The sequence below is a fragment of the Lutra lutra genome, chromosome 16, assembly GCF_902655055.1.
Source record: "Lutra lutra chromosome 16, mLutLut1.2, whole genome shotgun sequence".
In the NCBI taxonomy this organism is placed as follows: Eukaryota; Metazoa; Chordata; class Mammalia; order Carnivora; family Mustelidae; genus Lutra; species Lutra lutra.
Window position 1 is genome coordinate 48,172,520 of NC_062293.1, and position 14,329 is coordinate 48,186,848.

General features: G+C 43.8%; 1 protein-coding gene and 1 pseudogene across 3 annotated transcripts in view; both read right to left on the reverse strand.

Annotated features, from left to right (window-relative positions):
- The window catches only part of LOC125086968 (ATP-sensitive inward rectifier potassium channel 12-like), an 874,374-nt gene that overhangs the window by 741,886 nt on the left and 118,159 nt on the right, over positions 1-14,329 (reverse strand). The window lies entirely within an intron of this gene.
- Positions 1,378-12,262, reverse strand: LOC125086706 (ADP-ribosylation factor-like protein 15; annotated as a pseudogene).

Below are 14,329 nucleotides of genomic sequence, written 5' to 3' on the forward strand. Positions count from 1 at the left end.
AAGATTAGTTGACCTATTTATTATTATTTTTTTTTAATATTTTATTTATGTATTAGAGAGAGAGAACATGAGTGGTGGGAGGGAGAAGCAGACTTCCCGCTGAGCAGGGAGCCCAACTCGGGACACAATCCTAGGACCCTGGGATCATGACCTGAGCAGAAGGCAGATGCTTAACAGACCGGGCCACCCAGGTGCCCCACTGTTATATTTTTTGAATAGTTTCTCTCTCCACAAAGGGTGTCCAATGGACTGAGGACCACAAAGGAAGGATGGGTTTTTGTCCACAGATATTTCTAAATCGTACTCGTGAGACCGGCAGCGCTCACACTGGCTGAGAGGAGCCCAGGCAGGATGACCCTGGTGAAATTTTCAACTCCACTCTGGAGCCCAGAGCCGGCCCAGCGTGGGCGTGGAGGTGCCTGGGAGAGCCCATCCTTCACCTGATGGATATCCCTGGCCCAGAGTCCAGTGGACAAATTTTCCAAGGCTCTGTCTGTGGCTGGGGTTGTATCTTTATGGCTGGTGTAGGCTGGCGAGCTCAAGACACATGAGCAGTTAATGGACGAAGATACAGATGATTCTGGTTTTGTTATCTTGTGAGATCCATGTCAGCTTGCATTTAGCTGGTATAAACTATACTTCCTTGGCTGGTTTTAAAATTTTGTATCTATTACCTGAAAATTGCTTTTCTTTTTTTCAAACACTTAAGACTTTTAGGAAAATATACCTATGTTATGTTGTATCTTGATTTTATACAGTAATCTTCCATTAAAAATATTTGAAAATGATAGAATAGTGATTAGTGATGCCTGCACTGTGCCTAAATTTCATCTAATTCCTCTCAAAAACTAAAACAATGTCTTTGCTCTTAAGAGTGAAATGAAGCTTCAGATGTCATCAAAGAAACATACACGTTGTTTTTAAATTTTTTAGGTTAATTTTACTAGGCAGGTTACTCCTTTCTGTTAAAGAGATTAAGTGAAGTTTTTGGTACTTGTTTTTTTCCCCAATATATAAGGCCAGTATACAAAAAACAAACAGACAAACACCCCCCCACACACACACACACAATAAAATAAAATCCCAAGATCTTGGAACTGATAGAGATCTTAGGGAAGTACCAGTGACACAACACTCTGCCCACAGACCCAGGCTGAGTTCTTCATAAGGGATTGATTTCCCTGAGCCACGAATTCCACCTACTTTCACATGGAATATAGAGGAGACAGAATAGGAGGAGGAGGCAGGCTTTGAGGATAAACAGAGAATCCAGTGGTAAACAGAGAATCCATTCTCAGTTGTGTGTGCATGATATGAATGCCAATGATCATTCGTCTGATTTACAGAATATTCACTTGATAGAAAGGAGAGTCTGAGATAACTAGAGGAATATTGGAGCTATTATAGACTAGATGCCAAAATAAAATAGCAATGAGAAAAGAACACGATAGGTCCAAGGCCTTTGGGAAACCATTGTGTTCATCAGATTTCATCTTCTCACAGCCTGACACCTGTCTTTTCCTTCTAACGAATTCCTCACCTGAGAGAAGCTGTCTTGCAGGACATGCGAGTCATCCAGCAAATAAGGATGAGGATCTAGCGTCTTCCACATGCAAGTGGTTCAGATTTAAAGTAGCTTTTGGTCTCTTGTACTGAGTGAGCAGATGGCTTGTCTTGATGACGTGCAAATAGTAAAAAGGATACAGCGCTTAACCGTGGGTGCTGAAGAGCTGAGTTGCAGCCCTTTTCTAGCATTTCCAGATCCCTTGAGATCCTTGGTAGTATTTCCAGATATTATCAGCCTCTTCAAGTTCTTTTACGTTCAAAATGGCATTTTTTTAAGTAATCTCTATGCCCAGTGTGGGGCTTGAACTCATGACCCCCAGATCAAGAGGCACATGCTATACCCACTGAGCCAGCCAGGCACCCCTCAAGATGGCATTCTAGAATACCAGTGCTCTTAAATACTAAAATCTGTTGTCAACCCAACATTGTCCCTCATGCCTCTGTGCATTAATTTTTCATCACACAATTTTTCAAGTTGAGATCAAATTCTCAGGGCTTTCACTAAAGACCTTTGATAACAGAAGGGTCTTGCCAGAGTTTGTGGGGCCCACACAAAGCAGATCATAGTCTGGTCATGCAGGTGGTGGTCCCTTGCACAAAGTGCTCTAAAATGCTGGTAATCCATGAACAGAAACACTCAGTTATCTGGAGATCAGACACCTGGCAGCCTAAAGCATTGCGACCAGCTCACAATAAGAAAAAGGAGCATCTCTGGCTCCCAGTGAGCTAATCATTTTTATCATAAAATTTTTATTATTTAATACTTTGTTAATGTATTACTTTATTATGTCTTAATTTAGTTTATCACTTATGTTATCATAATTATTATAAATATGTATAATTACATACATGCTATAAGCATGATATATAGATTATATAATTTCATACATATTAATATTTATACATTGAATGATATGTAGATTATTATAATTATTATTGATCATTATTGTAATTATTATGTACAGTACTGATCATAGTTGTTATGAAATACAGTTTCTCTATCCATAGAAGGTGTTCAGTTGTCTGAAGACAGCTTAGGAGAGGGATTCCAGTCTACAGAACTTTCTAAATCTGCCAAGAAACCAGGCAGGACTGGACCCACAAGCTCTGCAGAGGCCCTCCTGGAAAGCCAAGCCACATTTCTGCAGCGATCGGCCCCAGATAGCTTTTCTTGTTCTTGCTCCCAACTTCACACACACACCCCCGAACTTGAGACCAAGAGGAGAAATAGATATGCTCTTCAGATATGGTCTGTGACATAGAACAGCCCTCTTCTGTCAGCTGCTGTCCTGCTCCCCCACCCCAACAACCTGTCATCTGACCTTCCCCTTTCAGCACCCAAAAGCTTTCCCGCTCCTCCACCTGCCTTTGACTTGAGTCTCTGCCAAATGCAGGGGGTGGAGGTGCCCCCCTGACTCACTCTCCTGTTGTCAGTAAGTAGTTCCCATTCTGTCGTGGGTGATCTTTCTTTATCTCGGGATTCTCTCTCCCTCTCCCTCTCCCTCCCCCTCTGCACCTTCCTCTGTTCACACAAGAGCTTGCACATGCAGCTCTCTCTCAAATAAATAAAGCCAGGACCCCTGGGTGGCTCAGTTGGTTAAGCATGTGCCTTCACCTCAGGTCATGATCCTGGGGTCCCGGGATCAGATAAAGTCCCACATTGGGTTCCCTGCTGAGCAGAAGAATCTGCTTCTCCCTCTCCCTCTGCTTGCCACTCCCGCTGCATATGTTCTCTCTCCCTCTCTGTGTGTTAAATAAATACATGAATAAAATCTTTAAGAAAAATAAAAATTCACATGAAAATTCCAAGTTGTATTGTGGTTCTAAATCAGGACCCTAGGTCAGAAAGTAGCCAACTGAAAATGGTTATTGGCACTTACTGTGACTTAGGAGAGAACTGTTCTCCCTATGGAGGCCAACCCAGAGCCATGCATGCCTCCTGGAGTCCCTGCTTCAAACAGCCATGAAAACAGAATAGTGGGCCCTGCAAGCAACTCGTCAGAGAATTAACCGAGTGCCCTCGGGAAGATGCACCGCAGGTATAGACATGACACAACAGGTGGACAACTATTTGCAAAACAGCCAGATGTCAAAGCTGCATTAGAATTGTATTATCTCAAAGAATTGTTTAGAAAGCAACATTATCCAATAATACACCCTGTAAGTGTACAAATGCAGAGATCGTGAATGTGGCTAAGAATCCAGAGTCTGTTAGTGGTTCCAATGAAACAAAGACTTGTGGATTCAGAAACCTCTGCCCTCCAGCAAAAACAAGGGGAAAGATTGATTTGTCATGGCATTATGAGGAGGCTGTGTCTGAAGGATCATAACTACAACAACAAAAATGCTGCCCCCTTCTAAAAGGGTTTGGTAAATGTGGGATGGAACACTGCCTTTCCACAAAGGAAAGAGGAAGCAAGGGTGAGAAAAGGTACATAGGTCTCATCCAGGCATCTTGGCAAAGCTGTCTCTTGAGATGCCATCCACTTCAGTGCTGGGAAATTTGTACTTTTAGGTCACAGCATGGTGTGCAGTTCCCACAGAATCTGGAGATTTCCTCAAATGTGCTACATGAATCCAAGAGCCTCTTCCCTGGAGTTTGGCAGCACAGGGTTGGTTAGCAAGACCTGATATGGGCCTTTCCACAGGGCTTGGAGGGGTGTTTTTTTTTTTTTTCTGGAGTTCTGTTGCAGTAGACAAGATCTCCAGGTTGCAAGATGGGATGCTTAGGTCATCCCCTTAAATGCACTGGGAAACCACTCCTCTCCCAAAGCATGGTTATTTTAACATGAACAAGTAAGCCCTTACATATTAATTTCCATTCATTTTATTTATAAATTACCTTTATTAATTTTCATAGCCTGAAATTCACATTGCCTGTGTGGACTGAGAAATCAAAGCCAAAATGTGAGTTTACTACATCTACTCGCATTGGAGGTACCGAGAGGAATATGTATAAAATTTACTCTACAGGAATGTGCTTTAAAGCCAGGCATTAATATATTCCTATCGAAAAACTTTTGAGGAAATAATCAGAACCCACACAACAGTGAAGAATGTGAACCAAAGAGGAAGGTGGAGGAAGAGGAGGGCACGGGGCAGGTAGGGGAGGGGAGGGGAGGGGCGGGAGAAGGAGAAGAAAAGCTTGCAAAGACCACATACTGCAAATGACAAACTCTGATATTTTCAAAAGAATGTATTCACATCAAGATGAAAGATTACCAAAAATGTCCAAACATTTGAAAGGAACCCAGGCAAAACTTCTAGAATTGACAAATGAAATAACTAAAATTATAAACTCAGCTAGAGGGCTAAGCAGATACAGAGGAATTAATTAACTAGAAGCCAGATTTGAAGGTACTCTCAATGATGCCACAAGGATTAGAACATGGAAAATGTGGATAAAACTCTCCATGAAATTTCAAAGCACTTAAAAGGTCCTCAAATGCACTTGCACAGTCTCCTAGATGGGAATCTCTTTTCTTCCTCCGTGACCTCATTTGGTATCATTTCCCCATGACCCAGAAGCTTCATTCACTCTTGTGGAATATGCTGTGATGGTTCATGTTTTGTGTTGGCTTCGCTGGACCACAAGGTGCCCAATTGGGTGAAACTTTGCTCTGGGCCTATGACAGTGTTTCTGGATGAGGCTAACATTTGAATCGGTTACTCAGTAAAACAGATTGCCACCCCAGTGCTGCTGGGCCTCATCCAACTGGTTGAGCCAGAACAAAAAGGCTGAGTAAGGGAGACACCCCTCTTTCTAACCCTCTGTCTTTGAGCTGGGACATTGGTCTTCTCCTGCCTGGGTCATAACCGTGTGAGCCAGTTTCTAATAAATCCCTCTCTAGAGAGAGATGACATGGAGATGTAGGTATAAACAGTCAGTTGTTTCTCTGGAGAATGCCAACTAATACACATTCAATTCCTCCTCCTGACTTAGTTCCATTGACTTAACTGCTTCCTTTCTTTGGGAAATGAGGATCCCAGTTAGATGCCCTTTCTGACCTGAACAACTTTAGACCACACAGATCCGCAGTTCCCGCCCCAGTGAATGGAAACACCACTCTGTGGTCCAGATGGTGGATCTGCATTGTCACAGCTCTGTCCTAGGGAGGCTTCGGGTAGTTTGCCATGTTCCCCCAGGGCCACGAGAAGCCCTTATTATTTCCCAAGTGGACTGATAAGAGGCCACATCCTATGTCAGCTCCAGGAGAAATAGAGCAGAACAACAAGTGGATGAACCCAAAGAGCAGACCACTTGCGAATGAAAATGAAATGAAATGAAAAATTGAACGAAAAATGAAATGAAAAAATGCTTGTTCAACCAATTCTCATTTAAATTAGGAAATCTGGGTTGCAATTCAGATAAAATCAGCAATTTAATATGGCAGATGGGTATTTTAAATTTTTTCTTACGAAGACAGGAAACCTGCACCGGGGAAAGTTAAAATCCCTTTTAACTGATGATTAAACAAAAAATTCAAATGATTTATTTGACCAAGAAACAGAGGATCTCAATCTAAAGAAATCTCAAGGGAAAAAAAAAGGACTGATAGAATGAGAGTGCAGATTTAGACATTAACTAAAACTGAGTAGAGAATATATGAAAATGATGGATATAGAAACATCATTGAAAGCCAGAGATTTGCCACATTCCTCATATCTAAATGTCACAGTCAAGTACTTCTACTTATGCTCGAGTCCCAGGCCATGCCAGGCCACCCAGAGGAGGAAGGAAACCTCCCAATTTCTTTGAATGAAGCCCTGTAGCCTGGATCACGAAGGCTGTGGGACACAGCCAAGTAGAGAAAGCCTCCCTCCCTCAGCCTCACTCGTAAATTCAGACTCCAATGTCCTCACTACAATAATAGCAGCTATCATCTCTCAGTAAATTAAAATCCTAAAAGAGATTATGAAAAGCCTCAGTATAGGAATGCAGAGATATTTCAAAAACATATCAAATGGTATAGGGTAGATTAATAGTTGCACAGGCAGAAATAAAAGGACAATAAAGGGTGAAAATATATTAGACATAACCTGAGCCTCCTCCCACCTCACTGCCCCAGAGACCCAGAGGCCCCTGAGGATGACGCGTGACCCAGGCCAACTGTTCCCCAGAGTGGTGCCATTTGCATAGTGACTAGGAGAATGGACTGTGGATCCAGGCCACCAGGATTCCAATCTTGGCCCCGTCATTTCCTTTGTGACCTTAGTGAGCTACCCAATTTAAGTGCCCCAGTTTCTATAACTGAAAAATGCTGATAATAATAGTACCCACCTCCCGGGGTAGACATAAGAGAGGGGTGAATTAATATACATCAGGTGCTTAAAATGGCAAGATGGTAGTTCAGTGTCCTCTTGTTGGTATTTGCATTATTATTGTCACTGTTGGTATCTTACTGAAGCCAGCTCTCTGAAATTTCCTCTCACTCTCTCCTCCAAAGAGTGACCTAGATGGGCACCTGGGTGGCTCAGTTGGTTAAGGGTTCCACTCTTGATCTGGTCTCAGGTCGTGATCTCAGGGTCCTGGGATGGAGCCCCAACTTGGGCTCCACTCAGCAGGTGGTCAGCTTGAGACTCTCTCTCCCTCTGGCCCTCCCCACCCTCTCTAAAATAAATAAATAAATAAACAATCAAATAAGTAAATAAATCTGAAGGAGAATAAGAATAAGAAGAGGAAGAAGACGAAGGAGGAGGAGGAGGAGAAGAGATGAGAGACCTACATGGGGAGGAGGGAGGATGGGGAAAGTTTCTGTTGTGCTCAGAAGGAAGCATCCAGAGACTAACATCTATTTTGTTCAACTAGTGGGATTTTGTGTTTATTTACTGTCACAGATACAGTTAAGGTAACAACGATGAGGCTTAATTATTTGTCTAAAAAAGTAGTACAAGTCACTGTGGCTGTTTCAAGTTTGGTTTTCAATTCTTGATTTTCAAAGGCCTTTTATCTGTAAAAAGAAACAATCTGTCCTGGAGAAAATTCATTATTGTATACTGTTTACTACATGCTTTGAGAATGCACACATAAAGGTTTTGTTTAAAAAAAAAAAAATAGCAGGCCCAAAATGGAGTCATTTGTGCTAGACCCACCAAGACTTAATATCTTTTTTTTTAATTTATTTATTTTTTATTTTATAAACATATATTTTTATCCCCAGGGGTACAGGTCTGCGAATCGCCAGGTTTACACACTTCACAGCACTCACCATAGCACATACCCTCCCCAATATCCATAACCCCACCCCCCCTCTCCCAGCCCCCCTCCCCCTATCAACCCTCAGTTTGTTTTGTGAGATTAAGAGTCACTTATGGTTTCTCTCCCTCCAAATCCCATCTTGTTTCATTTATTCTTCTCCTACCCCCTCAACCCCCCATGTTGCATCTCCTCTCCCTCATATCAGGGAGATCATATGATAGTTGTCTTTCTCCGATCGGCATCAGGGAAATACAAATCAAAACCACAATGAGGGGCACCTGGGTGGCTCATTGGGTTAAAGCCTCTGCCTTCGGCTCAGGTCATGATCCCAGGGTCCTGGAATCGAGCCCCGCATCGGGCTCTCTGCTCAGCAGGGAGCCTGCTTCTCCCTCTCTCTCTGCCTGCCTCTCTGACTACTTGTAATCTCTGTCTGTCAAATAAATAAATAAAATCTTTAAAAAAAAAAAAAACCACCATGAGATATCACCTCACACCAGTCAGAATGGCTAAAATTAACAAGTCAGGAAATGACAGATGCTGGTGAGGATGCGGAGAAAGGGGAACCCTCCTACACTGTTGGTGGGAATGCAAGCTGGTGCAACCACTCTGGAAAACAGCATGGAGGTTCCTCAAAATGTTGAAAATAGAACTACCCTATGACCCAGCAATTGCACTGCTGGGTATTTACCCTAAAGATACAAACGTAGTGATCCGAAGGGGCACGTGCACCCGAATGTTTATAGCAGCAATGTCTACAATAGCCAAAGTATGGAAAGAACCTAGATGTCCATCAACAGACGAATGGATAAAGAAGATGTGGTATATATACACAATGGAATACTACGCAGCCATCAAAAGAAATGAAATCTTGCCATTTGCAACGACGTGGATGGAACTAGAGGGTATCATGCTTAGCGAAATAAGTCAATCAGAGAAAGACTTAATATCTTAAGCTAATTCCTGTTTCAACGTCCCTCAGAAATGTAGTATTAACTGGTCAGTGTGGAATTTTCTGGTCAGCACCAATGATGTAATCTGCCACATGGCTCCTTTCCATCCTCCAAAAGAAAAGGAAGTAATCCCCCTAATATACTCTTTTATCCTCAAAAAGAAGGTCACTTCACCTGGAGCAATTATTTTTAAAAAAATTATGACTTAGTTGACTTGTCTTTAAAAAACCTTTCCCATGGGGCGCCTGGGTGGCTCAGTGGATTAAGCCGCTGCCTTCGGCTCGGGTCATGATCTCAGGGTCCTGGGATCGAGCCCCGCATCGGGCTCTCTGCTCGGCGGGGAGCCTGCTTCCTTCTCTCTCTCTCTGCCTGCCTCTCTGCCTGCTTGTGATCTCTGTCAAATAAATAAATAAAATCTTTAAAAAAAATAAAAATAAAAATAAAAAATAAAAAACCTTTCCCTATCTGTAGACTTTGGAATGCCTTTCTAGTGTTAGATAGGATGTTGGCTGATTCATGAATCATTTGATAAAACCAATGAGATCTTTAAAACTGACTCATTTCAATGTTTGTTGCTTAGCAGTCTTGACATTTCTGGTTATTTCTGAAAATTTGAAGAAAACTCTGCCATCTTCCTATGTTTTCCCATTTCGATGGACTCAGTCTATTTATATTTTTATTAAGAGAATAAGAAGATTCAAAGATGGTTTTCAGAAATATAAGGATCTTGCTTTCTTCTCTCATTTGGTCCCAGGAAATTTGAAATCAAAATGTCTTTGAATAGGAGATCTCAAATAATTATTTTCTGGAGTCTCTGTCATTTTAAAAGTACATGTGAAAAAACCCTCCCTGTAACTTTTAATTAATTTTTCATAAAAAGAAGCTACAAATAAAAGTATCAATGATATCTTTTAAATTTTTTTTAATCTTCTAAATTTTTAAGAATTTTTAAGTTGGTAAGTTCTTTGAGATAAGATTTTGGTATATAATACTATACAACTTTTCTAGTCTTTTTTTCCAACAAAATATTCACTTTGTTGAAAGAACTCATAGTTTTTTTCTTAGTTCAGTTGTTAAGTTTTCAAAACAACATATATAATTAAAAATGGATGTGCTTGGACTAAAATACATCTGGAGAGTTAAGACAATATTTAAATTAATATTGTCTGCATATCCCTGTGTTTTAAATATCACTGATAACCAAATGAGATTATATTTATGTTTACAATATGTTATAAGCATGCTACAAAAAGGAAGTTATTGAAAACTTAGAAAAATACATCAAGTTTATTCACTGATCTAGGGTTTTTTAAAAATTCTTTAGGTTATTCCTTTGCTTTCTATCTCTCTGAAATAGAAATATAAAAGAACTATTTGTTCTGTGTCTCCATTTCAGGCATAAAACCTCTGTAATTTCCAATGAGGATAGCAATAAAAGTTTCTTTTGTTATGTTAATGACTTGGCTTTTGGCCCTCACCTAGGAACTGGGGCCTGTTGGCAGTGGGGTCAACTTGTGATTAGAGGCATGGACCCTTGAGCCCCACCAGCCAGACCTCTGCGGAGAGAAGACAGCTGAACATGAAGATCAATGGCCAATAGTCAATAATGTAATCAATCATGCCTGTGGAATGAAACCTTCATAAAACAACATTTCCTCCATGCTATTTGTTATGCTCCACAAATAAGTGAAACCATATGATAATTGACTCTCTCTGCTTGACTTATTTCACTCAGCATAATCGCTTCCAGTCCCGTCCATGTTGCTACAAAACATGGGGATTCATCCTTTCTTTCTTTCTTTTTTTTTTTTACAGCTTTATAAACATATATTTTTATCCCCAGGGGTACAGGTCTGCGAATCGCCAGGTTTACACACTTCACAACACTCACCATAGCACATACCCTCCCCGATATCCATAACCCCACCCCCTCTCCCAACCCCCTCCCCCCATCAACCCTCAGTTTGTTTTGTGAGATTAAGAGTCACTTATGGTTTGTCTCCCTCCCAATCCCATCTTGTTTCATTTACTCTTCTCCTACCCCCTCGACCCCCCATGTTGCATCTCCTCTCCCTCATATCAGGGAGATCATATGATAGTTGTCTTTCTCCGATTGACTTATTTCGCTAAGCATGATACCCTCTAGTTCCATCCACGTCGTCGCAAATGGCAAGATTTCATTTCTTTGGATGGCTGCATAGTATTCCATTGTGTATATATACCACATCTTCTTTATCCATTCGTCTGTAGATGGACATCTAGGTTCTTTGGTGGGTATTGTAGAGGGCACGGATTGCATGGAGCACTGGGTGTGGTGCAAAAATAATGAATACTGTTATGCTGAAAAAAATAAAAAAATTAAAAAAAAAAACATTTCTCATAACATCATGCATTTGTAAACCATGCTTTGATTTTAGACTTTCTGTTTTAGCCAAACTAGCAAAAAGGGTGAGGTCTTATTTGTTTTTGGACATTCTCATATTTGGAATCATAAGGGTTCTGTGCTCAACTCCACCACGGGTGTGGGAGGGGGTGTTCCACTCACCAACAATTCTCTGACACCAGCTAGGTGTGCTACAATGCAACTCAAATCTGACACTATCTATGTGGACATAGATACCTGGGGATAGCAGGGGCTCAACCCACAAAACTGTCCCCCCAACCGCTGCCCCACCACACACATACTACACACTTCAGACAAGAATCACAAATCCGGGTTGTCACCTGTGCCTCCGACTGAACTATTCTAGGAATTATAGCCATTACTGTTACGGCTACCACTGAGGGAATGGCCTTGCATCAGACCGTACAAACCACACATTTTGTGCAAAAATGACACGAGAATGCTAGCAAGGCTTGGAATCAACAAAGTCCTAGATCAAAGATTCATGAGTCTCTGATTTAGAAGAAGCCGGAATATATACAGGAGAGAAGATCTTCCAAATATAAGGCTTCACCTTCTGTGTGATTAGAATGTTTCTTCCTTCTGTGTTACTCCTACACCTATAATGAATCAGAAATACCGTGGAACAAGATTTCACCATATTACTAGTCATTATGGCAGTAATTTAACTGCGGATATTAAACAGCTTCGAGATTCTATTCAGGGCATTCCTCGCTATCCTTACAATCAGTTCCAAGAGTGAGTTTCACACAAAGGATTAATGATATTCTGTCTGATGTAAACCCCTTTCTTGGATCCAAAAACTGGTCTTGGCATTATAGGTCGAATGATGACACTTTTTATTGCTATAATCATTTTACGCTTAGTCCTCAGATGCTCACAGAAATCTGATGACTAATGGTTCGAGAACTTGCAAAACAGATTTTGCTGCTTCTGCATTAACAAAAAGGGGGAAATGGAACCATCCCTCAGAATGATAGGCTGCTTAAAATATCACTAATGAGAAATTGTACTGGTCACGCAAGCATGCTTGACGATGACCTTGAGAAAACCTGTACTAGCAGCAGGCCTCCGGTGGAGAGGAGGATACACGTCCTTGAAGCCCAGCAGCTGGGGATGCCCTGGGCTATATAGGTAGAACATCGCCTGTTTCCCTTTTCCGTTGTCTCCCCTGCCTCATGAAAGCCTACTGTTAGAATAATCCCTTTATGTACCCTTGCTCAACCAAAAATTCCATGCTGCTGGGCCAGGCACACCCTACTCTGTTTACCTACAAGACTATGGTTGACGTAGGACTCCCATTCCTTCTGGTTGACCTACAAGACCCATGACTAATGTAGAACCTCCTCCTTTGTTGGTTGTGATCTTGTATCTAATAAATACGGGACTGAGGAGTTTTTTGGGGTGACAGTCCTTTCAGCTGTCATCCCTGCTCCCTCCCTCTCCCAGGTGACTTGTTTGTTGCTCATTCTTCTCCTGAGTGCCATCAGGAAGCAGCCCCCAAATGCCTGGCAGAGGAAAGAGATGTACGGAGGGAGGCCTGGTGCTAGGGTGAAGGGGGATGTCACTCAGCGCTCAGGGAGCTGTCACACCCTCAAGGCAAAGCTGTCCTCCTGGCCCTGAGCCACAATCTTTGATGCCAGACCCATACTCTAGGCCAGGAGTGTCTTTACATTGCCCTAGGGCTGCGAAGCAAAAAGATTCCATGGGGTCCCCAGTGGGAGAGAAGCAGCACTTCCAATAGGCAAGGGTGAGTCTCTCCATTTTGCTCTCCCCAGGCCAGTGTTCTCCCAGGCCCATCCCCGAAATGGAAAACCTACTCTCACTCTTCAAGGATCTGTCCTTCTAGCCCTACCCACTCTGCTGGGCCACGGGAACCTGGAAATGATGGCGTCTGGCTTCCCATGCCAGCATCCATTAGACTCCCAACTTTTGCACACTTGACCCACAGAAGAGACTCAGGAGAGCTATGCTGAGAAACTAGAACAAGGCTTTAATTAATGAAATGAACACTACCTAAAGGTTCTATGAAGAGCATGAGGAGAGGGGAGGGGAAACCTGTGGGCAGCGGCAGAAGTCCCAGGAGCTGTGGGACTGGAGGCCAAAGGGACACGGATCTCCGTGTACTGTCCCAAGGCCACGGCCCTGGGAACACAGACGAGGCCTCAGGCCCCCACCTTCCTTCAAAATGGTGGGTCAGGGATTGGAAGTTTCCCCAATGTTGGCTGGCAGGCTGGGAGCCCGGTTTTGCTCCAGGAGCGGGCTTGATTTGTGTCTCCCCATTCTACACTAGTCTTGCACCGGTGTCACCTGGAAGCAAGTGCAACACCGGCTACTTCTCCAGGAAGCTATTGGCTCAGCCAAGCCTCCGCCTCTTGGGCCCCAAGGAAGTGGGCTGTGATGTGGAGGAAGATGGCTTGTTGCACGGTGCAGCTCTTTTGCATCCAATCAGGCGCTGGGCAGGGGATGAGGGGGTCTTGGTGGCAAGGCTGCTCTGGGCCTTGCTGACCAGGGAGGCGGGGCCACTAGGAGGAGAGGCCAGGACGCCCCCACCCCCGCAGACAGCCTTGCTGGCAGTGCTGCAGCCATCTGAGCTGGACCTCCGCTTGGTCAGGTGCCTGGGGATGTGACTGGAGGGAGGGGCACTCCGGGCTCCCGACACAGGGTGGTTCGTCGTGCTGGCTCCAGCGGTCCCTGACAGGGTGCTCTGGCATGGGCGGCTCCCTGTGCTCGGGCCCAGGCTTGCCCTGGAGCCCTGCGGGCCATTTGGGGCCCTGCTCATTCCTGCCGAGATGCTGAGAGCCCCAAAGCTGGAGCACAGATCTGCAACATCATCTCCTCTCCCCAAACCTGGGGGTGCTGCTGAAAGCCCAATGCTGATGGGGGCCGGCATTGTGCTGCCACCTGCGGGGCGGGGCTGCTGGCTGTTGGGCCCAGCATGGGACACAGCGCTGGGCACCTGGGGGGCAGCTGTCAAGCCAGGGGCAGCGGCTGCACCAGGGGCGAGTACAGCAAGGGAGGTAACCGAACCTGGCTGGGCACTGGCACGGGTGCCCCGGGAGGCAGATGCGGGTAAGGGAACCACATAACCTGCCTGGGTGCTGCTGCCCAAGGACAGCTGGGCTAGAGCTGTGCTCAGGGCCTGGAGTGGGTCTGGAGCCTGAGCTGCCGGCTGTCCATGGCGGGGAGAGCTGTGAAGGGTGCTGGCCT